General features: G+C 46.9%; 1 pseudogene; it reads right to left on the bottom strand.

Annotated features, from left to right (window-relative positions):
• Positions 1-6,507: 6,507 nt before the first annotated feature.
• Positions 6,508-6,625, bottom strand: LOC124614149 (annotated as a pseudogene).
• Positions 6,626-7,252: the final 627 nt, after the last annotated feature.

Raw genomic sequence — 7,252 nt, 5'->3', positions numbered from 1 at the left:
ACTGCAGCGCCTAGAACCGCTCGGCCACCTCGGCCGGCCATGGCTAGCACTTGGATGAGTGACCGCCCGTCCACTCGGAGGGCCATAGACACGGGTTCACAGGTAGATGCCGTGCTTCTTGACTTCCGCAAGGCGTTCTATACAGTTCCCCACAGTCGTTTAATGAACAAAGTAAGAACATACGGACTGTCAGAGCAATTGGGTGATTGGATTGAAGAGTTCCTAGATAACAGAACGCAGCATGTCATTCTCAATGGAGAGAAGTCTTCCCAAGTAAGAGTGATTTCAGGTGTGCCGCAGGGGAGTGTCGTAGGACCGTTGCTATTCACAATATACATAAATGACCTTGTGGTTGACATCGGAAGTTCACTGAGGCTTTTTGCGAATGATGCTGTGGTATATGGAGAGGTTGTAACAATGGAAAATTGTACTGAAATGCAGGAGTATCTGCAGCGAATTGACGCATGGTGCAGGGAATGGCAATTGAATCTCAATGTAGACAAGTGTAATGTGCTGCGAATACATAGAAAGAAAGCTACAATATAGCAGGTGAGCAACTGGAAGCAGTTAATGCCATAAATTATCTGGGAGTAGGCATTAGGAGTGATTTAAAATGGAATGATCATATAAAGTTGATCGTCGGTAAAGCAGATGCCAGACTGAGATTCATTGGAATAATCCTAAGGAAATGCAATCCTGAAATAAAAGAAGTAGGTTACAGCACGCTTGTTCACCCACTGCTTGAATATTGCTCAGCAGTGTGGGATCCGTACCAAATAGGGTTGATAGAAGAGATAGAGAAGATCCAACGGAGAGCAGCGCGCTTCGTTACAGGATCATTTAGTAATCGCGAAAGCGTTACGGAGATGATAGATAAACTCCAGTGGAAGACTCTGCAGGAGAGACGCTCAGTAGCTGGGTACGGGCTTTTGTTGAAGTTTCGAGAACATACCTTCACCGAAGAGTCAAGCAGTATATTGCTCCCTCCTACGTTTATCTCGCGAAGAGACCATGAGGATAAAATCAGAGATTAGAGCCCACACAGAGGCATACCGACAATCCTTCTTTCCGCGAACAATACGAGACTCGAATAGAAGGGAGAACCGATAGAGGTACTCAAGGTACTCTCCGCCACACACCGTCAGGTTGCTTGCGGAGTATGGATGTAGATGTAGATGTAGATGTAATAGTCTGAAGGTGGTTTGATGAGCCCTCTGCCAGGCACTTCATTGTCGATTGCAGAGTAGTCACGTAGATGTGTATATAGACGAAGTAAGGACTGTCCGCATCCATAGCTCGATGGTCAGCATATCTGGCTACCTTGTGGAGGACACGGTTCGATTCCCAGTAACGCCAAAGATTTTTCCTTGGTCGGACTACTGGTCTCAGCGTCGTGAGTCCAAGCGAGGATCTACTCGAGCGATTAGTAGCAGTTCAAAGGTCGAAAAACCCGACAAAGATCGGGAGAGCGGCGTGCTCACTACATGCTCTTCCATACCACATCTGATGATGCCGTTGGAAGATTACGACTCAGCGGTCTCAAGGGCCCGTTTGCCTTCTCTAGGTCCGGAACACGGAACTTTATCTTACGTTTAAAATTGTAGGGCACGAGACCGAGGGAGGAAGCAGCTGGCAGGTGGATGGATCAAATCAAGATGATCTCCATTCTACCTCTTCAGCAGCTTCTAAAAGAAGCTGGTGACCGTCCAAAGTGGAAACGGTTGGTTCATGGGGTCACGAAATCAAGAATCAGTTATGAGGGGATTTCAGTAAGCAATGCACACATTTTTTTTCTGGAAGCAGGTTGGTTTTATTCAGGGTTCAAACACACCAAATTATTCCTCACTCTTTCGGCTACAAAATCGAATTTTTCTACTTAATCTTCGTTCATAGCGATAGCGTTACGCAGCCTTACTGGAAGAGTGTGTATGCCCTCATGGAACCACTCTACTGGACATAGAAGCCAACTTTTTGCTGCATCAATAAATACCCATCGTCCATGTACTGCTTCCAGCGGAGTGTAGCTTTCATTGGGCCAAAAGACGGAAGTCGTAAGGTGTGGATGCGGACTGTAGGTTGGATGAAGAAGAACAGTCCAGTGAAGTTTTGTGAGTTCCTTTTGGGTGCGCAGACTTATGTGACCCTTGCATTGTCATGAAGAAGGAGAAGTGCGTTTGCATTTTTGTGGCGACGAACGCTGTGCAGGAGTCACATCTGTGTGCGGCCGGTCGGCACGCGACGGATCGGACAGGTTTTCACAACCGTGTTGCGATTATGACAGACGCCCCGCCCAACTACTCACCGTGCTTTTGTTCACTGCCAGATCTCCGTCAACATTCTGTAAGCGCCTACTAATATCTGTGATGCTCTGATTTTCCACCGAAAGAAACTCAGAGCCTGCTGTCTGCATGGATCGCACATCCATTACAGACGCCATTTTGAAGGATACATATGAGTAGGTTAGAAGCATAACTCACATGCTCCAAAAACATAAATTTTCACAAATGACTAAAAACGTGTTTTACATGCGTCGTGCTCATGTCCCATATATTGACATCAATACGTGCAAGAATAGCCGGCCGTGGTGGCCAAGCGGTTAAAGGCGCTACAGTCTGGAACCGCGCGGCCACTACGGTCGCAGGTTCGAATCCTGCCTCTGGCATGGATGTGTGTGATGTCCTTAGGTTAGTTAGGTTTAAGGAGTTCTATGTTCTAGGGACTGATGACCTTAGAAGTTAAGTTCCATAGTGCTCAGAGCCATTTGAACCATTTTGCAAGACTAATGGCTATAAATCATTATGTATATTTCAGATTATCTTTGCTTATTGAGAAATTACAATTATTTAAGGTTATATTATGGATCATGTGAGTTTTGTTAATGAGCTATGGAACATGTAAGTTTTGACAATCCCCATTTTGGATCTTGTGAGTTTTGGTACTGAGCTGTTTGGATGATGTTGGTTTCGCGGAAACTATCGTGTTGCAACTCGATATGCAACACTTTTTGGTTCCGACCGCAAGCCACTTTCTCTTCTACAGTGTATTATTATATTCCCCAAAATAACTGAACAAAACAGAAAATACACTCCGCTGGCATCAATATTTACTACTACACAAGAAAATGGCGCCGAGTGAGCTAATCGCTGATTCGTCAAGAGGAGGTACGGGACAAAACCCACAAGACCCGGCGGATCATGAGACTTTTGAAACTAACCATGAAGGTTAACACCGGTTTTCGCAAGGATCTTGTGCCACATGCGAATAACTGTTTCGTGAATTATGTTCTATGTATAAAGCTATATGAGAATATGTCGGCGTCTCAATTTTCATTATTTTGGAGTATGTGTGTTATGACTCTAACCTACACATATAGCGTCGCCACCTGTCGGAACTTCACCGGGCTGAGGCGGAAATGATCCACGATGTCCCACAAAAAATTCCGCATTTCCTCAACCGACATTGCCTGAGAAAAATAGTTGTTGCATTACTTATTGAACGCCCTTTGTACAATGAGTTGATGAGGCGGCCCAATTGAGCAATGCTAAGATTGTTGCGGTTGTGGTTCCTCATTTTCGAGTGACTTTTGGGCATCGAGGTTACGGGAGCAGCGCCGGAGCGCCGGTGATCATATCGGATGGCGGAGTGGCGGGGAGCGGTGGGCGCCGCCAGCATTACCGGCACGCAGCGCAGGGGGCGGCCGTGTAATATCTATTATGTGCGCCGCGCAGCCCGTGTTTTGATAGGGGAGCGCGCGCGGGCCGGCAATGCGATTACAAGCCTGGCGCCGTCTCTGGGGGGGTCGCCTCGGCCCTATCCCTGTCCCTATCGCTGTACCGGGGCTGGCAGGAGCTGATGCTCTTTTCAGCGGCCGCGCCCGCACCGCCAGCTGCGCGCCCGCCCATCTGCGCCGCTAAATCAGCTTCTAATAGACTGCCTCGCCGACACACATGTGCTCGCCTCGCTCCGCCCTGACTTAGGGCCGTCTCGGGGCCGCCTGAATCACCGCCGCCTCAATGTTTAACCGACCGGCCGCGCCGTCGGACCTCATTCCTCAGCTCCAGATGCCACGCAAGCGTGTTACGACTTCAGGCTCACCTTCATTTGTGCGGGCAGGCGTCGTGTCACAAGTGAGCAAAATTCAGAACGTCTGTTTCAAACATTACTTGATCAAAAGTATCTAGACATTCCTATGTAAAGCGCAATCGACCACTACATGTCACATGAGGCGGACTCGCCAGTATAAAATGAGGTGGGGAGTATCGTGTTGATACCCGCTTCTAACATAACCTACCCTTGCATGACCTATCGCAGTCAGCAAGACATCCGCTACTGTTCTTAGTACCCGACCTAACTATCGCACAGGTTTTTCTCCCTTGGCGCTTGCCTTGGCACTTTTTTCCCTCTGCCCTTAAAACCGCTACCCTTCGTTCGACTTTCGACCTAATCTATCTCTAGATGAGCGCGTATAAATGGCTAACCTTAGCCAGACGTACGCAAACATCGTAGTACCCACATCCTGCGACATCTCACTCAAAAAATGGTTCAAATGGCTCTGAGCACTATGGGACTTAACTTCTGAGGTCATCAGTCCCCTAGAACTTAGAACTACTTAAACCTAACTAACCTAAGGACATCACACACATCCATGCCCGAGGCAGGATTCGAACCTGCGACCGTAGCGGTCGCGCGGTTCCAGACTGTAGCGTCTAGAAGCACTCGGCCACTCTGGCCGGCGACACTTCACTTTTAGCGAACACTAACCCTTATGCAGGGATGGCAGTAGACCTTTTGTGTTGGCCATCATCCCGGCGTAGGCGGAGAGGGGCTCCACCATTTTTTTTTTTTTAAAAAAAAAGAAAAGCTCGTGTTGTCAGTCCAGAAGCAGTAACAGCAGAATGTTTCCTTCAGGAAACCTCAGTAACTCAGAACGTGGGTTAGTCATTGCATGTCACCTGAGTAACAAATGTATCAGGGACATTCAAAGGTTTCTACCCAAATCGGGTGTTGGTGATGCCACTGTGGATTGGAAACGCGAAAAACAACCACAACTAAACTGAGACCAGGTAGACCTCATGTACTAACGAACAGGGATCGCCGAACATTGCGGAGGATGGTTGTAAAAAGTCGCATGAAATCAGCGAAAGGAATCAATCCTGAATCCCAAAGTGCTACCAGCAGTCCAGGAAATATAATGACTTCTCGTATGGGGTACGATGGTCGAGCAGCTCCTCATAAACCCCACGTTTCTGTATGCCGCGAGTGACGCTTGAGGTGGTGTAGGAGGCTACGCCACTCGGTAATGGATGACTGCAAAAGAGCGATTAGGAGTGATGAATCACGCTATTCTCTGTGGCATTCCGATGTAAGAGTTTCGGTTTGGCGAATGCCTAGCAACTGTTACCTGCCATCAAGTGTAGTGCCAAAGGTTTAGTACAGAGGAAATGGAGTTGCGGTATAGGGTAGTTTTTCGTGCTTAGGATGTGGTCCTCCTATTGCGACCGGCCGGGGTGGCCGAGCGGTTCTACGCGATGTCCTTAGGTTAGTTAGCTTTAAGTAGTTCTAAGTTCTAGGAGACTGATAACCTTAAATGTTAAGTCCCATAGTGCTCAGAGCCATTTTTTTATTTATTTATTTTTTTTTTTTTTTTTTTTTTTTTTTTTTTGAGACATCACAAACTAGCAGAAATGAACAATCGCGCTTGGACGTGCCAGTAACCATACCGTGAATGAATTCGCCCCATTGCAGGTGTATCAACGCCGACAGTCCATCTTGCCTACAAGGAGTGGTGTGTCACTCGCTAGGACGAAAGAGAACGTAAGAACAGTGATCGTAAGGAGATCCTAAGTAAAGGGAACTGGAGACGACTGTCAAGTTGTGTTGATGACTTTCTAACCCAACAGGAATGGCTACTACCAGTGAATGCAGGTGAATCTTCGCCAATTTCCGAGCGACTATTGTGAACAGAACTGGCTGCAATGGACAGTGGACTGTGGTACACCACAAAAGTCCTTATCTCAGAGTGGCACATAAAGCTCTACGTCTTAAACGGACCAAACAACGCAAAAGCTGGACAGTAGCCGACTGGAGAAATGCATGTTTTCAAGGCGTCGAGTGTACGAACGGCCCAGTGAGGCGTTTAATCTACAGTGTATAGAGGGCGTTGTTCTGAGTAGAGGCAGGCCTACGCTGTTCTCGAAGAGTTTTTCGTACCATGACGTAAGCCTATTCATTCAGGTTACCATGAACAAGAACCAAAATGTTTATTTCAACAAGTCGGTGGCCAAGTTTCCCTCTTTTCTAACTTCGTCGGAAAAGGCTTGGGAAGGCTCAACGGTATCGACCGGCCGCTGTGTCATCAGGCCACAGGCTTCACTGGATGCGGATATGGAGGGGCATTGGGTCAGCACACCACTCTCCCGGCCGTATCTCAGTTTCCGAGACCGCAGCCGCTACTTCTCAATCAAGCAGCTCCTCAGTTTGCCTCACAAGGGCTGAGCGCACCCCGCTTGCCAACAGCGCTTGGCAGACCGGCTGGTCACCCATCCAATTGCTAGCCCAGCCCGACAGCGCTTAACTTCGGTGATCTGACGTGAACCGGTGTTACCACTGCGGCAAGGCCGTTGGCTCCCTCTCTTTCGCATCTCACATTTAAGATAACATAATTTACTTAGCACTTCACAGTTTGGATTCCAGGAGGATTGATTGACTGACAATGTTGTATATACATTCACTCACCAAATATAACATGCCTTAAATAGAAAATACCATTAGTTGGTTTTTTTTTACAATCTTTCCAATGCGTTTGATTGTGTAGATCGTGTTACAACCATAGAAAAACTTAAGTTTTATGAAATTGATGGCGGGACAAACAAGTGATTTGAATCATTTAACAAACAGAACGAAAAAATTTTGCTGAATAATTCAAACACTGTTGGCAGGAGAGAACATTTTACGGATTGAGAGGGGAAAATATCAGAAAGGTAGTTCCACAGCGGGAAATTTTGGAACTTCTCCTGAAAAATAATGCGTTGATAAATGTTAAATTTGGACAGTGTGTTATTTAATAGCTGTAAATGACCAGCAAGTGAGCATCCACTGAAACTGATCATGTATACGTATCCTGTAAACTTATTCGTTCCAGATCACTTCAGCAAAGATATGTATCTATCTAACATGTCACTAACTAAGAAAGATGATGACAACCGTGTTTAAAGGGCTGCACGTCTTAGTTTCTGCTTTGACGTACTCTCGG

The sequence above is a fragment of the Schistocerca americana genome, chromosome 4 (genome assembly GCF_021461395.2).
Source record: "Schistocerca americana isolate TAMUIC-IGC-003095 chromosome 4, iqSchAmer2.1, whole genome shotgun sequence".
NCBI lineage: Eukaryota > Metazoa > Arthropoda > Insecta > Orthoptera > Acrididae > Schistocerca > Schistocerca americana.
This window is presented reverse-complemented; position numbering and strand designations above follow the sequence as displayed.